At 44.4% G+C, this 19,748-nt stretch overlaps 1 protein-coding gene across 1 annotated transcript in view; it reads right to left on the bottom strand.

Moving 5' to 3' along the window:
- Nucleotides 1-19,215: 19,215 nt before the first annotated feature.
- cd34 (CD34 molecule) overlaps nt 19,216-19,748 on the bottom strand; it is an 8,094-nt gene continuing 7,561 nt past the window's right edge. Inside the window, exon 7 of the mRNA XM_084479359.1 lies at nt 19,216-19,748. This exon is cut by the window's right edge and continues 1,601 nt beyond it. The gene's annotated coding sequence lies outside the window, so the exon portion shown is untranslated.

Genomic DNA, 19,748 nt, shown 5'->3' with positions numbered 1-19,748 from the left:
ACTGCGTCACTGCTACTGAGTCACTGCTACTGAGGCCCTGCTGAGTCACTGAGTCCCTGCTACTGAGTCCCTGCTACTGAGTCCCTGCTACTGAGTCCCTGCTACTGAGTCACTGCTACTGAGTCACTGCTACTGCGTCACTGCTACTGAGTCACTGCTACTGCGTCACTGCTACTGCATCCCTGCTACTGAGTCACTGCTACTGAGTCACTGCTACTGAGTCACTGCTACTGCGTCACTGCTACTGAGTCACTGCTAACTGAGTCACTGCTACTGCGTCACTGCTACTGAGTCACTGCGTCACTGCTACTGAGTCACTGCTACTGAGTCCCTGCTACTGAGTCCCTGCTACTGAGTCACTGCTACTGCGTCACTGCTACTGAGTCACTGCTAACTGAGTCACTGCTACTGCGTCACTGCTACTGAGTCACTGCGTCACTGCTACTGAGTCACTGCTACTGAGTCACTGCTAACTGCGTCACCGCTAACTGCGTCACCGCTACTGAGTCCCTGCTACTGAGTCCCTGCTACTGAGTCCCTGCTACTGCGTCACTGCTACTGAGTCACTGCTACTGAGGCCCTGCTGAGTCACTGCGTCACTGCTACTGAGTCCCTGCTACTGCGTCACTGCTACTGAGTCACTGCTAACTGCATCTCTGCTACTAAGTCAGGGTTGCCAACTCTCACACATCTGGCGTGACACTCACGCTTTGAGCATCAATGTCACACTGTCACGCACACACAACAAATGTCATGCCAAAAAAAACAACTACCGTGAATTTTCTGTTGTTGACTAGACTAGACCACAGTGTATTGTTTTTAATCAAAGGGGAGGAGTTTAAGACATCCCCTTACAACGTTCTCACAGCAGTATTCCCTGATCGTTGATTTCATTTGATCCGCTATATTGCAGCGCTGCCACAGCCCCCCCCCCCCCCCCCCCCTCCCCGTCAACAATCCCGTTAGCCCGCAACCCCACACTCCCCCCCCCTCCCCGTCAACAATCCCGTTAGCCCGCAACCCCACACTCCCCCCCCCCCCCCCCCCCCGTCAACAATTCAATTCGGTCAGATTTTAGAGTCTCACTCCAGCCAAAAACCCAAAGTTGACAACCCTGAGTCACTGCTAACTGCGTCCTTCCGGCCCGCCCGTGGGTGCCACTTCCTGGGTGAGGAAATCCTGTTTTCCTCCCCCCCCCCCCCCCCCCCCCGCCTAGTGTGGGCTGCTGTGTTGCTGGCACGCATCCAGCATCTGAGGGAGGAGTTCACATCCCACCACAAGAACACTGATTTCAAATGGTGCTAGATGGATGACCGCACTCTAAGCCACCATCGGAAACCAGCTTCCAAGGGGAGTATTTCTGAGGGTCGGCTCCACCTGTGACGCAAACAAACTGAAGCAAGGAAAAAGTTAGGCACATATGAAAAGGCTGCCCTTAGGTATTTTCTGTGTTAGTTTGAAAGTCACACCCACCAGGTAATCAAGACTCCACCCTATGTGCTAGCTCCCCAGAGACTTGCTACCATCATCCAGTGATCCAGGCCCGGGATCCTCGTTCTCTCGTGGCTGGGAGTGCAACAACAACGATGTATGGTTTAAGGAATGCAATTCACAATGAAATGAGTGTGGAAAAAGTTCAACGCATTGTGTACGTGTTCTCTTCCGAATACAACCATGCAAGTCTAAAAGTGAAGGCTAAAGGACTAAACACTCAAAACTGAAGTACAATAATGCTATTTGATATATTTGGGGAAGATAACAAAACTGGGACAGCTGGTATAGACCAGTGGAGGCTTCTCCAGTGAGGAGAGGGAGGAAGATCCTCCTTAACATTGTTGAGAATAAAAAAAGATAGATTGCCCAGACTACTGTAATGAATTAATGCCCTTAAATATGACTGACTTTAATGCCTTTGTATATGTAATTTTCATTTCCCTGGGTAAAGGGACATTAGCACCCCCTATCGCCTATTGAATATTACTTCGGGGAGGACGTTCCTCCCTCGGCCTCCATTGACTCCCATTCATTTCTCGGGCACTACTGGCGGCCGGTGGATAACATGGGGTTCAATGGGAGAGAGGAGGAAAGTCCTCCTCTGAGTGGGTGGGACTAGCTAAGGGATCTGAATCGCGTCAACGTCTATTCACGAATAGGCTGTAGCCCTGGCTGCGCTATGAACCAATAAGAAGAAGTCCTGGCTGCGCTATGAACCAATAGACCTCTGGATTGTCTGTGCCGTTAAAATTGTTTTTATAATCGTTTACTATTTTAACGGCACCGACAATCCAAAAAGCCAGTCGAAACTAGATGGAAAATGTGTGTAGTTCAATACGTGACGCAGCTTTTACTTCTTCGCCACCTACAGAGTTTGCTATGTATGATCATTCTAAAGCATGATCCATGATCCAACCCCATTCAGAGCATGATGCATTTTAAATGGAATCACTTTTGGTCTTGTGTCTTAATTTTTCTTAAAACAATTGTAGCTGAAAATAAACATTACAACCAATAGCTTCAGTCATTGAGGGCAAAAATAGGCCCAATGATAGGCCCAGATTTTTTTATTTAGTTTTACAAATCAAGAGTAGGCCTGATTTGACTAATTGGATTTGCATCCTTTCCTTCTGCCCTTGTAGTCCAAGACATGCTGCCCACCAGCTTTCAAAGTACAATGCTGCCACTGGTGGATTTGTGCAGTCCTTCCTCCCTCACTTTAAAAACCACCAGCCGCCACTGGTATAGACATACAGTATCTATGGCCATATTCATTTTCAGGGACTAGGTGACTTACTACTGGGCTATAAGAGATAAAGAGACTGTGGGGAAACACAAAAAAGCCTAAGCAGGAAACCAACAGTGGCAAGGGGCGGAGCTACACCTGGTTTCCTGTTTCGTTAAGAGATGTTCTACATAAGAAACTCAATCACATCAGTGGATGACGTTTTAAGCAGAGGATTGTAATGTAATTATTTAGTAGCCTCTAAAAGTCTAAAATGGGTTGATTTGAAACCTGTACACTTTTTACTTTTTTACAGTTTACTACTGCTGGACGAGTTTGTGTACGCCACTTACGAGTTTATTGATCACCACCTCCAGCAACCTGATTGGTCAAAACAAGCGAGTAAAGTTTACCCAGATTTGAGTCTGCTATTAGACTTCAGAGCTGAATCTTAAGTCTGATTTTTGAAACGAGCATTATACTAGTCATGGATGTGGTACTGCTGAACTGAGGGAAGGACGGACGTTAAGCCATTATTCAAAACATACAAATATTGCATGCAATCACTTCTGTGTGAATTCGACGAAGCAGTAAGACACAGCTATACAGCTGCATGGGAACACATTTTCGGATACACGCCTGCATCTGAAAAATCAAAACATCAACGGCTAGACGGTGGAGCAATGCAGTGGTGGTGTCACCTGTACGTCTGAGCGGAGCACCCCGACCGGCCTGCCCCCGCGCTGACCAACGCCACGCCCCTCTTCCTCTGCTCTGTTGGGGCGGAGCCACAGTGGCGGTGGTTCCCGACTGCCCCCCTGCTGCAGCGCGGGACAAGGAGGAGGCAGTGTGTCAGTGAGCGCTACATTTACACTAGGGATGGGTCCGAATATTAGATTATTCGATTATTCGTTCCTGAGGGTCAAAGTCGATTTTTAACATTTGGACTGTTAACATTTTTTCCCATTCAAATAAACAAGAATTAACGGACGGAACTAATGTTGGTTCTGTAGCACTATTCGTTTTTTTTATTATTATTAATCATGTACAGAAAAACAATATACACAATACACAAGCATAAATAGTAATATATATGAATACAACACAAACACTGATCACTGTTAAAGTTTGTTTTTTTGCGTTTAAGATATTAAGTGATTTCTTGCCGATGATCCATGGCTGCCTTTGTGAATGTCGGCACACATCGAATAATCGATTAGTCGTTCATACCACCCACTGATTATTCGACCATGTTATTCACATCCCTAATTTACACTTGCATCACATTTAGGGGAGTTTGCTGACGCTTTTATCCAAAGCAACTTAGAACCACATTCATCCACACACCGACGGCGAGTTCGACCACGCCGCGGCGACATCCAGCTGGTCAGGAGCAGTCTGGGTGACGCGTCTCGCTCAGTGACACCTCGACACTCAGCTAGGAGGAGCCGGGGATCGAACTTCCAGTTACCAGCCAATCCGCTCTATCTCCTGAGCTACTTCCGGCCCACTACATAGCAGCCCGGTGTTGTGTCTGCCAGGTGCCTATGCTAGCTAACACTACTGTTTCCTGAACATTCTCTTTTCTTCCTCCATTTTATTGTACTGATGGGCTTGCTGCCCCGGATGTGTTCCTAGGTCAACTGGGCACTTTCTCTCCATGGTGAGAAAACCACCAACTGACCGACTCTGTGGCCCAGGCTAGGAGGATGGGATAGCTCTTTTGGATTTTGTTCAACAACACGTTCCCTTTGATTATAACAATCGAGAACCGCCAAGACCCCTGAGACATGAGTTTATCCACTTTGATGTAGACCAAAGCCGAATCGTGGTCACTTCCTGGTGACCCGATGGTGGCCTGTGATGAGGTTGTGTTTATGTGGCTGTAAGTAAGCAGTGTCTGATCACGGTCTTCGTCTCTGTCCCAACGCTTTCAACGTATATAGTGCGTTAACCTCAGAACCTCCCCCCCCCCCCCCCCCCCCCCCCCCCCAATATTTTACAGTTACATTCAGAATATCACATCATTTTAAGATTTTTTTCCATTGAATGCATTGTAGCACCAACATGTTACAAATCTGCTCATTTCAATATGCATGAGTACATTTATTATTAGAGTATTACTTCTATAATATGTTTTCACTGTAAGCCTATACAGCCCTTAGCACATTCACGTGGACATTTTATTTCATTTAGTATCTCTTATTGTCCATAGTATTCATGTAGATCTCTTTTTATTTATAATCCTGTGTATGATGTGTGATGTCTTTAAAGCTACTGTGACCTTTCAGTACCTATCTATCTTTAACCCACCCACTCTGAAAGGCGTTAGTTTCGTAAAATAGTGAAGTGAAGAAACGACCCATGACACTCAGAAAGGCCACCCTGTGTTGTGTGGAACAAAATGACTTGTGTCTTAACATGGAAAAAACAGATCTTAAAGAGGAAGTAAGGCTAAACGCAGACCTTTGTTAGGCAAAGGTTGACTCAAAGGGGTAGTTCGGGGTAGACATCGGGTCTCATTTCCAAGTGAGCCAGTGTGTTATTTATCATTGGAGACCGTTTTCAACACTTCTGATTCAGTCCTTCGAGTTGCAGAAATCGCTGGTGCTAGGCTAGCGCAAGTCGAGGGGAACTGCTAGCCTGCCAATAAAAACAGTTTTACCCACTCCAAAGTACACCCGAGGCAAACCAATTATAATGCCAGACTATCGATGTAAATGTCTGTGTTGATAGAATAATATTAGAAATAAAACTATCCTTGTATCGCAATGATCACATTACATTTTGTGGGACTACTTTCTCAGCAGCGGCGGAATTTCACTTTGCTCCGGTGTAGCAACCAATTCACTACAGCAGAAGGTAAACAGAGAAGCGCACTCCAGGTAATATCAGTCCGCCGCTGCCATAGCTTGCTTCCAACTACAAGGATTATAAACTAAATGCAATGCGATGCAAGGGTAGGTTTATTTCTAACACTATTCTATTAACGCATACATTTACATCGATAGTCGGGCATTATAATTGGTTTGCCTCGGGTGTACTTTGGAGTGGGTAAAACTGTTTTTATTGGCAGGCTAGCAGTTCCCCTTGACTTGCACTAGCCTGAAATGAGGAGTGTTGAAAAGGGTCTCCAATGATAAATAACACACTGGCTCACTCGGAAATGAGGTCCGATGACCAAAATCCCGAACTACCCCCGCTTGAGTAGCCATGCGCCATTTAAGGTTTTAGGAAACGTTTTGGTTGGATCTAAAGAAAGGACTTGAGTCATCTGTTCTGTGAGAGCCAAGTCCAAAGTTCCCCTCTGCTGCGTCATCTTGAAGCACGCAGAAAGAGGCCTGGCGGCTGGCCGGGCGGCTGGCCGGGCTCTGAGCTGCTTGCTACCTCTGATAGGCTGCTAGGTTAAATGTGGGGGCGGCCTTTCTTCGCAGCGGAAGCCGCCGCTAAAGTAAATATTAGTACTAATTAGAAGTTTAATTAAGTTGGCGACTGTACTGTCGTCTGCATTCGAGGACGCTATTATCAAAGACGGTTGAACAATGGACGCTGTCTGTTAACTTCACTAGCTCAGCGCTCAATAACCCTTACTACAGTCCATATACTTTATTAACCCAAGCAACCATTGTTGCTTTAAATGCACAACCAATCAGATTATTGCATTATGGACGTGAGCTTGGGCCTGGCCAATCCAGCGCTGCTTGGGCAGCCAAATTAAATCCTCCTAGCCAAAGAGAATCCTGCTTTGGCTCAAAGGCGTGCGATGCAGCAGCTTTAGGAAGTACAGTGAATGTGAATTGGAGAGTTGCCAGTGCAGAGTCACCAAAGCAGCAAGGTAAACAACTCTTCTCCCTTCTTCTTCCCTCTTTGTCTATGATGACATATTGCCTGTTTTGCTCCTTCCTTCTTCAAAGAGAGAGAGAGAGAGAGAGAGAGAGAGAGAGAGAGAGAGAGGTAGGGACAGACAGGGCTACAAGCCATGTACTGGTACAAGTCCAGCCCAGAAATGACTGCGTCACCAGCCTCTGTCTCTCCTAACTACGCAGAAACAAATGTGTCCTGGGAAAGGCTTCAGCAAGTCCCGGTGGCCCTGTGAGGCATGAAAAAACAACCTTATGACACAAGTATCACGAGCCACACACACTCAGAAACGGTTTGTTTACAGACCACATACTGGCAGGCTGGGTGTAGAATAAATGTACAAATGAGTGTTTCTCTGCACCCTCTTGGCTGCCCTTGAACTCAATCAGGAATGAACCACAGGTAAAACAGCACTATATAACATGTCCGTATGAATGTTGCGTAGCAACATGTCCAAATCCTCCAGGCTTAATGTAACAGAAAAAAAGGCGTCATTTGCTACAATAGCGTGATGTTTACCTCTACCTCGCACCTATTTATACTCCGATATCACACACCAGCATACACCTTTCATCATATCCCTTCAAATCAGAGAGCATAGAGCGCTAGACTGCAATTTGTTTAAAATATAGCTTTTGCATCAAATACATTGATTGTGGCAAAACAGCGTCACTCGGTTACCTCTATGATTCTCTGCAAAACATTCCTGAATTCGCTTCGCCTCGACAACAAGAACCCTCCAGAATGTTCTGATGTTAACCCCTCTGCTGCACTTGTGCCCATCCTAGATACACACCTAGCCATCACATCTAAACAACACTCTGCTTCTACTGCATCCATGTTGAAACTCCTGAATCCAACTCACAGGCAGAGCAGAGGCAGCACACACACACACACACACACACACACACACACACACACACACACACACACACACACAGACACACACACACACACACACACACACACACACACACACACACACACAGACACACATAATAGCGACAGGCAAAGAGAGCAAAACTACCGACAAGGAGGATGAAGAGGAGGAGGATGTCGGAAAAAGCGTTGCGTCCACTCTCAGGTGGAGGAACCCGATGACTCCGAGCTTCTGTAATGTTAGCTTCTGTTTACCCCCCGACGTGAAAAAGTGACGTAGCAACTAATCCACAATCTCTCTCCCTCTCTGTTTCTCTCTCACTCTCTGACCTGCTCTCCCTTCACTCGCTCTATCTCCTGCCTGCATCCCTCTCTCTTCCTACCCTTGCCTTTGAAAAACAGGCACGCTCGATGTTCATCTTGTTGTAACAACCATGTTGCTCCTCTTAGAACGCTGCTCTGAACCGATACCCATGTAAACACCACTCATTCTGATCACACATAGCTCACCAACAGCCCGGCGCAAAGTCACACACACTCACACACACACAAACACACACAGTTGGGCATGCGCATGCATTATCAACCTATTCCTCTTTCCAAGTGTGACGCAGCATTTCATTTTCTGATCTTTGTGCTGACATAAACACGACTTCTTCAACCAGTTCTGGTATCCCACTTGCTAGCTGCCCACACAGGCAGACTAAGCGCATGCAGAGCTCAAGTTAACGGGGACCTGCTACCATGGCTTCCTTTTCTCTGCTCTGTGACGCGGCCGTGTCCCCATTTCCCCCCTCGCTCTCCTTCTAATTGGGTCTCTCTCCCTCCTCTCTCTCCCTCTCTCTTCTGCCCCTCTTTCCTCCAGCTCGAGCGAGACACACACACACACACAGACACACACACCCTGGTTCCTCTGTCTGCGACTCTCCCAGCTGTCTGTGTCTCTGCGATCCCCTCTCAATCCTCTGGTTTTAAAGGCACATGACCGTTTCTATGACATCTAAGACATTTCGGCATTCAGATTTACACCATCAAAGGGCTCTTTTGTAAGGTGTCTTCCAGGAAGCACTATTTTTGTCTCAAAAACATAACCCTGGTGTAATTTCCCTGCAGATTATGTGTAATGCCGGAGTAGATACGAATGCAGCTCGTGTGAAATGGCAGACTTTAACCATGTGACCCTGGAAAATACCCATTTTTGTACTTCCTGTTCTGGTTGCTCTACCTAAAGTACACAAAGCACAGCACTGTTCTAGCCTGCGTCCCTAATAATTAATAATCTACTAATCATTTTTTATGTATAAATTTGTTGAAGGTTACAGGAAGAATATGGGCTTAACATTATTGACTATGAAATATGACAGAATTGTGCTTATTTTGACTGTGAGAGACAAACTTTTCCCTATTAGTATTTTCTGGTCATCTCTGTCCATATATCGGCTAAGGCACACCCACCCCATATTTTTATTTTGTTTATATTCATATTTAGGGCATTCACCAGATGCTTTCGTCCAAAGCGACTTACAAGGTTAGGTGTCTTGCTCAGGGATACCTCGACAGTCAGCTAGGAGGAGCCGGGGATCAAACTAGCAACCTTTCAGTAACAAGTCAACCTGCTCTACCTCCCCCATGTGTCATATCTGGACATTAGACATGAATAATTATTAAAAAATGTTTTGATATGATCTGAATTTCCATGAAACGTCCTGGCAGGGTTTGTCTAATTTTAATGTAATTTTACACATCAAGAAATTATAATTTTTTTTTTTTTTTTTTTTTTAAAGCTCATGGGTATATATATATATATATATATGGGTCTACTATAAGCTTACTATCCGTTTTCATCTGTTTCATTTTCTGTTAACAGTTGTAGCCATGACATAAACAACAAGATATTTATTGATGTGGAATTTTGCTGCCTCTGTAACTCAATATTCTGTTTCCTGTTATTCATGATTTCCACATTGACTGCACCCTGTGCTAGCGAAGGCCTCGATCCTTCAGCTTTTCATGAAATGACATGTTTGAGCATGATTCATTGTTATTGTTTGTTGGGATTGAAATGTATTCCGAGGCTATGATTTAGCACCAGAAATACATTATTCTATGCAGCTGGATCAATAGTTGTCTTTTTTAGGGCGCACTCACACTAGGCAAAGTTGCCCTGTACCGTACTCAAGTACGATTGCCCCTCCCCCCTGTGCCGCTGGCTCACACTAGGCAATCTCAACTGGGCCTGAGTACGGTTGCCTCTTGTACATATAAGTTGTATATCCGTGTGTGTGCGCGTATCGACTCATTAGCATCTGTACCGTGGCCTGAGCACACCTCTCCGAAGTGTACTGAGGCCACGGAATTAAACTGTACTTGAGTACGGATGGCGTGCTCACACTAGCCAAACGATCTAGAATTTAGGGGGCAAACATACTCGGGCATGGTACAGATGGCCTAGTGTGAGTGCGCCCTAAGGGTTGTGTAATAATTACGTTTGTCACATGCATGAAGGTGCAGAGATACTTACCTTTCACTGCCACTAGGCTCATCTTCTTTGGATCTTATATAAAAAATAAAAAAGAAGGCACAGTGATCCACCATTAAATGTCAAAAAATATTTTAACTTAACACTTTGAAAAGACTGATGATCCAAGTATTGGATCATGGGATCATGGATTATTTTATTTTGTCAGATTTGATTTGAAACAAAAAAGGACCCCAGCCCTCATATCAGCTGTTAATAATCACTTTAGCCTCACAAAATTGTACGTCAGTATGCCGAATCAATGGGTTTGACGTCCAGATAGGTAGGGTTTATGATTTTTCTAAATCATGACAATCATAACAATAAAAACGTCAAAACATGAAAAATGGCACCACCACGAGGTCAACAAAAGTAATGCTTTAGATGGTTTGTTTACATCAGTAATAAGAAGTGCGTATCGCATAGAAACGTCTGGAAGGATGGAAATTACATAGAAAAATTACACTGTGGGCATAGCCTACGCACTTTAATTTCCAGAAAATATATTACAACTATTGGTAAAACTACAGGCCTACTTTGCTTATTTATGTTGATTTTATTTCCACGCTGTTTAGCCAACAACAATCAGTTTTACATCACATACATCATACATTTATATTTTTACTTTGGGCCAATGTAATTGAATTAAAATTACTTGGACTTATGGGCCCAACACAACTGAACATTGATCGGTATTTATTGTTCAATCATAAATATGTCAAATTGTCAGCATGCTTTTTTTTCTACAGTAATGTTACAACTAACAATAATAACAACTAACTAATAAAAAAGCGAACAGCATATGTCTGTGAAATTTTGCCTATGATTTAATAATACATGTTTTTATCATTATTATTATTATTATTATTATTATTATTAATAATACATACATACATTTTATGCATACAGAGATGGAACAATGAAAGGTGATATTTCACTGATAAACATTTATATTACATATACACTACTGGATCATAATGCAGTGTGCGCGTGTATTAAGAGAAAAGGTAAATAGAAGTGCGCAACATCCTCCAACATCTTCTATTATGACGCACATCACAGCGTCCCATTGTTTTAATTGGTTCACAAACTATTAATCGGACACGTTGGCCTACAAGTAGCGGGTGGTAATATTTAACATGCATATATCTAGAACGGTTATCTAGACATTAACCCTGATGCTTATTAGAGTAGGCGTGTAAAGTGGATTTATTTAATACTTACCTTTAATGAGGGACGATGCACTTTATCTACTAGAAACAACACCGTTGGGAAATGTTGGCGTTTACAATTGCTGCAGCTGTCTTTCTCAAATTTTCAGTTAGCACTTTCAATAAACTGTCACCATCAGTGAAATGATTTCGACTCACCGCTTGTTCTGCCGTTCCTTTACCTGCTAATCCATCGACATTTTCGCAGGAGCAGGAAAGCTTAAACTCCCGCCTTCTTTACACACCCCCGTGTCTTGATTGGCCACTGCGCTGAGAGAGGGTCAGGTATTGTCACGTTATCCCGGTCCACCTAACGCAATATCCGGTATTGTACTTTCGATGGACTGTAGTGTACGCCGCTAAAAATTCCCCAAAGCGGACAAAGGAAAATGAAAAGAATAACAACAACAATGACAATGAAAATGAATATGGAGTTTTTACGAACAATTTGATAAAGCAATACCCGAAACAAGTAACGGAAACTGATATATGTCCCGCTCTCTAAACCGCGAAACCCGAAAACTGAAAGTACCGCCCTCTCTCTCGCCATTAGCGCCTTTTTGGAGCATCCCGTTCCAGGCGTTCAGAGCGCCTAGGAACAACGCGGTTATGTATTCACGTGCTTTCAGCGCATGCTTACTAACAGACCCACAAAGCTTTGAACACCACAGTGTTCTACTTGACTGCATTTATTTTGTATTATTTGTTTTCAGTAAAACATAATACAATCCAATATATTTCAATTGTATATATATATATTTCGTATATGTTACACGTGAACCTCCCTAATATGGCGCAAATTGATTGAAATGGTTCGCTATCTTGGGATATTGGGCAATATCCCATGATTGAGATCGCAAACTCGGGATATTGTTTGAGGGCCCGTGACGGTCGTCTCGTCACGCAATAAAAACAAATAGGCCTAAATCCAGGCAAAAAGTGTTATCTTGTTTATTTTTAGAGTGTTCACGTGTATATATATACATTTTTGATTGATTGATTATATTAGATTCAAGATGCCTGATGCTTGTATTTACGAATGGAAAAAATAAAAACAAACACAAACTTATCTTTTAGTTGTTATCCCAATGCTGACATCGTTGAAAAACGCATGCTGTTATAATGCACATGTGTTGGGGATGCAGGATGCTGAAATAAGCTATAGATTTGATGATCCATTAGTAGGCCTAACGGAATGCCTAAGGATTCATACCCACGAGCAAATGACTACTATTCACTTAGCGTGAAGCAAAGTGACTAGGCCCTATGTTCACCATGGCATTGATAACCGGCAGAGGTTGACTGGGTCAAAACAATTTGAGGGGTTTTCAAATGCACAAAACACTAAACCTGGGTCGCATGCATTTGCAGGACTGAAGTGGGGTCACGGGTCGAAAAGGCTGAGAATCACTTGTTTATGCGAATGCAGCTCAACGTCATTACCGCGATAGCACAGTAGGGGGCGCTCTAAGACAATAACGACAGTAGACCTGGGTTTGGGCCTTCAATGTCCGTACGTCACAGAATTCTTAGGTTGTTAATACAAAAGTTCAATCAGGGAGACAACATTCCCCTTCTGTTTATCTTCGATCTGTGTGGGATTCTTAATTCCCACGCGGTCATCGCAAGCCCCTCCCCTTCATATCTCAACCAATCAGGACCTCATGCAATTAACAGGAGTATGAATGCGCTCCAACACGCATTTTATATACACATCTCTCATTCATGGTGGTCACTTGTCTGTTGTTGTCAGCCCTCCTCCATCCCCTCCACCTCCGGGATGAAGCTCCACCTGTCTACAGAGAAAGCCATTACTTCCTCCAGGGCAGAGGCCCTCCATACACCAGTTCTAGACTCGCAGGGGGGAATCATCTGGTCTGGATCCCTCGCCCCCATCTGATGGTGCCTTATCGCCAAACGTGTTGTCAATAAATGTTGTGGTTCGTTTTAAATACTAGTGTCTCATGATTGAAATTATATTCTTCAAATGGGACTATTTGTTCATACTCGCACATACCCATGAGGGCTTTCTTATGAGTTCAAAGGTCATCTGCTGTGCGATGCAGAATTGTTGTGGAATATAATGTTTGTAATGTTAATGTCAATATTATGTTTGTAATGTTAGTGTCAATACTATGTTTGTAATGTTAGTGTGAATATTATGTTTTTAATGTTAGTGTGAATATTATTTTGTGGTGTTATGTGCACAGCTCAGGACAGCCATGCTATTTGCAGCTGACGTCAATCTCAAGCTGATTATAGATATGCAAATCAGATGTCAATGTGTAGATTGTACAATCACTCATCATATGAACTCTTTTTAAATGAAATGTCATCTAATTTATGAAGTATCTTTTTTCCTGAAGGCGTCTGGAGTTACTTGCTTACCTTGCATCCTTTACTTAGGCCTGCATATATGAATGTAATAAAGGGGTTGTTAGACTTTATCTTGTATCACTCTTGCATGACTGGAAAATAAGAGATAATTCCTTCCACATAGTTTGCTGCAGCAGATGTTTCCTTACAGACAAATGACAGCAGAACTGCTTTCTGCAGATGGATTATCCCTCAGGGTCCTGATTTCCATTGTTTATGGGACAAAATATAACGTCTAATAATCTTTGGTTTTCACTTGAACCCTTGGCATGGCCTATCTGAATACATGCATGGTCCATTGTCACTGTACCAACTACATTTGAATTGAAGATGGTTCAATAAGATTTAGTATGAATGTATATATACAGGAAAAATATATAATACACAGGAAGAAATATGTAATATGTCACATAGCCAATTGTTGAGAAGTAATGCTGGGAGTTAGGCAGGGCCGGGCTATAGCTATAGCATGGATGTGTTGGGTGTTACTGGTAATGCTGGGAGTTAGGCAGGGCCGGGCTATAGCTATAGCATGGATGTGTTGGGTGTTACTGGTTACTCCCTAATGTGTGAACACCAACTTCACTGCTGCTGCATATTAACCTTCTCAATGGGTCCGGTGTGTAATGTGGACAGCGTCATCGCATCCAAAGAACACATTCCTTCTCCTTTCCCATGATGCAGTCTGAATTTATTTTTTCAAACGTTTACATTTTTTTTTCTGGTTCTCGTTCTGGTTTTGGAATCAACAAAGCTGAACCTTTTTTTGACAAAATGTTAAACTAAATAAAATGTTTTGCTTGTTTTGGTTTGCTTATACTTTTAAAACACACACACATGCAGTTTATTTTGATGCATGAATGAATCCGTTTCTATATTAAAAAGTGTTTCAACTTTAAAACCAAAGTGAATGAGTTTTAATAAGACCCCTAAAGACTTTGACTCTCCCTTCACCATGTTTCACAGATGAGGTAAATCGCAATTCTTTCTATTTGTCACACTTTCCCCTTGCCTTCCCTGATGCAGACTGAAACTGAAACTGCTCTAAAGGATTTGGTCCTTTAGAAGACCCCAGGTTACTTGTCTGCGTCCAGATATAAATCAGCCATTGTTCAACTCCCCCCCTCACAATTCAATTTCAAACATGGTAATGAAATGGTATTTTTCAATGTGTTTTCCACGTTTATACAGCCTTCATGAAACAACAAGCTGAAAATGCACGGGGCAAAATAATAATCCAGTAGCCGAGTGTAGGTGCAGTCGGATTCTCTTAGCACCAATGTTGTCTTTTCCTAAGTCCTTATGAATTCTCTTTCCCATCTTTCCGTGTTAACACAGAATCCAAACTTGTGGATCTGGCTCGGTAGATGACTGCCCTAGCCAGGGCAGTTCGTACGCGTTTACTTGTGTTGGACAAACCAAGATATGGCTTTGGGAGCTGCTGAATACTTGTTTGTAATATAATGGATGGTAATGGATGGCCAACTGTCCAGTGAGTTAGAAATTAACCTAAGTGAGTTAATTGGCTAGTAAGTAAGAACACAATAAACCTGGATCCGTCTGTTTATTATATGCACCATGCATATCTTCCTCCTGGAAAATAATTCTGGTCTGTAACGGGTGTTGCCGCCATTGAGAGGAAAATATAGCTTATAACATGTTAACTAACCAATTTTACACAATACTACCCAAAACATAACCCAAAATACACTTTGCCATACTGCACAGTGCCTTCATGATGTCTACATGTGTAGATATTCTAACTTTTTTTTTTGTTATCCTATGTAAATCCTTGAAGTTATCAGCTACTCCAATAACTGTATCATAAAGTTTACATTGAGGGTTTCATTAATATTTTCCCAAGAATAGACAAAACACAAGCATTATAAATCTGCCTCCAGCTTCCTTTTCTCAGCCGCACTTTGTGTAAAGATGTGTTCCTTTTTCACTCTGGCAATGTTAAAGAAGGCCTCTTTCTATCGATTCATGATACCAAAACATTCCGTCAGGGTATGGTGCAGCATAACGAAAAATAACAGATGGTTTGTTGTCTTCTGTCACCCTAACCACACCTATGCACTGAGCAGAGCTAGAGCCTCGGAGCCAGCGCTCCAATCGCTCTGAAGCGCTTGGGTAGGCCGTGTTGCTCAAACACTAGTTCAGTCAACTAGTATTTGAAATTAACCACAACATTTGGCAACGAGTCACCATCAAATTATTCTTCATGGGAATGATATGATTCCCCCATACATGTAGTGAAAGTTATTACCCGGACAGATGAGAACTGCACCTAATGATGACAACATAGCATTCAATTCATGAATGAATGAATTTTCTGTGATCAGCGATTGCAGATGTCATGTAGTGGAATGAATGAGTAATGATAACCCAGAATTTGACCTTGAAAATACCCCCCCCAAAAAAACTCACAGATGGAGCAACATCTGTAGAAAGGTTAAAAAACAAACAACAATGATCAAGTGTGAAGAAGAGGGCCGTTGCATCACAGAAGAACGAGGCGCCAGCAGGGGGAAGCAGACTGGTCGGCCAGAGCTCCGGCGCCACCTAGAGGCAGCGGGTTGCGGCGCTGAGGAACGGAGGTCACCGAGTCGAGAAGCCTGCTTATGACCGGCCGCCTTGAGGCACACAGGGTTTGACGTGCCTATGAAGGAAGAAGAAAGGACACTTAGTTAGCCTCGGCAGCTGCCTACAAGCACACATTGTTGGTTCTGAATGGACTGAGAGTCAGGCGGGTGCTGACCCGACGACTCACTACTAGGCTGCCTCACCACATGAGTGTGGTTAGTTACATATGTTAACGGAAACACAGATTGGTCCAGGTCTTCCCACCCTCACCGATGTAATGCAGAGCGGGCAGCTATTAGAACATATAAAACAGCATTAACCTCACGTCCCCTTTTTGGTAGCTATGCCATTTTTCCCCCTCATGACGGCATACATGTAGCGGTAATACGAGTCCCTTTTCAAGCGGGGTCGGTACAATGAAGCTAGGCCCATCTTTTGGGGACGTTTATCAGGATCTGTTGACGGCATCATTTAGAGAGATCGTTGTGACGTTTTTACCCTGATACTATTAGCCTAGAACCAGGCTAGAACCAGGCTTGTACCAGGCTAGAACCAGGCTACAACCAGGCTAGAACCAGGCAAGAACCAGGCTAGAACCAGGCTAGAACCAGGCTAGAACCAGGCTTGTACCAGGCTAGAACCAGGCAAGAACCAGGCTTGTACCAGGCTGGAACCAGGCTAGAACCAGGCTAGAACCAGGCTTGTACCAGGCTGGAACCAGGATAGAACCAGGCTAAAACCATGATTAATGCGTGCGGTCCTGATTGGTTGAGTGATGAAGGGGAGGGGCCTGCGATGACCACGAGGGAATTTAGAACCCAACATAGAGCTGGGAGGAACAGAAGGGGAACGTCGTCCTTCCTTATTGAACTTTAGCTACATTAGCTTTAGTCGTTCCAGTCTGGGAACAGCACAACTATCTTTCGTTTTTGGATGAAACCTTTGAAATACCTTGCACCCTTATAGTTGTTGTCACATTGTAAAAAAAGGATGGCTGTGTGTTGTGTTTCGGCCGTCCAAGGTGTTTCACTAGTCCAGCCGTGAGCCACAACTCCCAGTCAGCGACTGGCCCACAGGCCCGTGCTCAAAGACAACATGGGGTGGTTGTTGTTGGTCTACTAAAGTGCGTCCTGTGATGTTACCAAGAAGAACCACCTGGGTTCATCTCCCCGTGACGCCCGTCTGCTGCGGGCACCGGGGCCGTTGTATCCAGAGCTGAGCCTGATCCGCTGTCAACACAGGTCACCGTCAACCGGCCGACCCTCACCCCCTCGCTGAGGGGGGGGGCAGAGTGTGTCTTGGCGGTCAGGGGGTGAGGGGGGGGGAGGAGGAGGGGGGGATCATGACGTACTTGGCAGCTGTGAGTACATTGTGGGGGGACCCCGCCCCGGGTGTGAAAACATCCAGCCGAGATGTGATCATAACCCCTGAGCCCGACCGCTCACACACACACACACACTGACAGACAGACAGACTGTCTGTCTGTCAGTGTGTCTGGCTGGGTGTGTGTGTGTGTGTGTGTGTGTGTGTGTGTGTGTGTGTGTGTGTGTGTGTGTGTATGTATGTGTGTGTTGGTCAGTGTGTTTGTCTGTTGATATTCGAGTGGTCCTGTTTGACTTGTTCCAAAAGGCTGTGCACTCACACACTCACACACACACACACACACACACACACACACACTGTCCCCCAGTGCACATGGGTGGGGTGGTTAATGCGCAGAGATACGACCGCTCCTACGCAGAAGGGTGTAGCAGCAGCAGGGAGAAGCAAAGTCGTTGTGGAGCCCAATGGGATTGGGGTCACCTGGGAGATACCCTTAAACCCTAACCCCTCACTTCCCCCGCCCCCCCGCCCCCCCCCCCCCACCCACACACATACCCTCCCTCATACTCTCTCCCCTCCGTGATTCTACAACATCTGCACCTTGTCAGTCATGGTTTCGATTCTCTCTTTCACCACAGCGAGAGAGAGAGAGCGAGCAAGGGAGAGAGACAGAGACAGACAGAGAGAGAATTGTAAAATAAGACAAGCCTGCTTGCACTCAGCAGCATGTCTTTTGCGCGCAAACCGCATTACGGCAACGCGCAGCGATGCAGCGGGGACTTCCACGCACGAGACAGGAGTGAGCCATTAGTTGGCGACAGGTTTGGGCTCGCTTGTGTCTGATGCTCATGTCTCCGTTGGCCGTCTCTTTGCAGTTGCTGGTGTTTGGCCTGGTGGGGTTAGAGGCACTGGGGTGGGGAGGACAGTGCGGACGGTGGGGAGGAAAGTCTTTCGATGAGCGTCTGAGGAGCGAGACGGGGTGTGATGACACACGAGGGTTATGAATAACACCGGAATGTGAACGGTCGAAAGGCAAAAACACATCATCACAGGCCTCGCCTCTCCGCTGATGCAGAGAGTCACTGTATGCTTTATGACGAGAATGAACTCTTCTAATGAATTGTCTGAATAATGTGCTGGTCACATGGGTCGGGTCTGTAGCACATGGTTAGAGGGAGTGTGTCACGTTCAGACAGCTGGACATGTTTTTGTGCCCCACCCAAACAGAGAATGATAAAGCTGTGAAGTGATGTCATTACTACTGCTGATGCAAACCAGCTGTACGACCTTAAGGGATTTACGTTCTTAATGAGTGAGCGCTTGTGTGTGTGTGTGTGTGTGTGTGGTTGTGTGTGGTTGTGTGTGTGTGTGTGTGTGTGTGTGTGTGTGCGTGTGTATATGCATATGTCTTCATGCTGTATTGTTTTCCACTCGGTCCACAGTACACGTGTACAGATGATTGTCCGTGTAAATATTGATCTTTCCGGAGTGTCTGGTGAGTAAGGATGTATACTTATGAGGGCAGCCAAGAGGAATGCATGTGATTGGTTGTTTGTTGCATGTGTTGCATTGTGAACTAAAAGTGAACTACACTGACAACAGGAAATGAAGTGAACCCCACTCTCCACTGGTGTGGGACGGATGAACGAGATGAACGTTCATTTGTGTCTTGGCTGTTTTTGTGAGTTTTATTTTTTGCACAATGTTATTGAAACAGACAGACAAAACAGTTTTTTGGGAAAATGGAAAAAAGATTTTATTAAATGTTGTTCATTGTCTCCTTTTCCATGATTTTTTTTCGTTACGTCACAGGGCTTACATTATGAAGGTGCCAAACAAAACAGTTATTCCAAATGTTCCTCTCTTCCTTTTTTTATTTTATTCAAAAAGCAATCAAATATAATCATTTGGCACAAAACAAAGCACATGTGAGTACACAGCACGAGAAAAAGTAACCAAAACAGTCAAATCGCCATATTTTACACCACTGTTCTGCAAAAAAAACAAAAACAAAAAACGCTATTACAAAGAGAGAATAAGTATTAAAAAAAACATAATACTGACAACATACTCGGCAGCAGTGACAAAAATGCGGCCCTCCCTCAGGTTAGGGGACCCCTGACTCGGTCTCGGGGGCCTGAGGGGCCACAGACAGAAGGCTGGTGGACCGTCTGTCTGTCAGACCACTCTCAGGGAGGCGGGCAGGTCTTGTTGCAGTGATGAGGTGCATAGAGCGTCTGCGGGGGGGGTGGGTGGGTGGTGATTGTAGGGTCTT

Source organism: Micromesistius poutassou, assembly GCF_964030765.1.
Source record: "Micromesistius poutassou genome assembly, chromosome: 15".
Lineage (NCBI taxonomy): Eukaryota > Metazoa > Chordata > Actinopteri > Gadiformes > Gadidae > Micromesistius > Micromesistius poutassou.
This window is presented reverse-complemented; position numbering and strand designations above follow the sequence as displayed.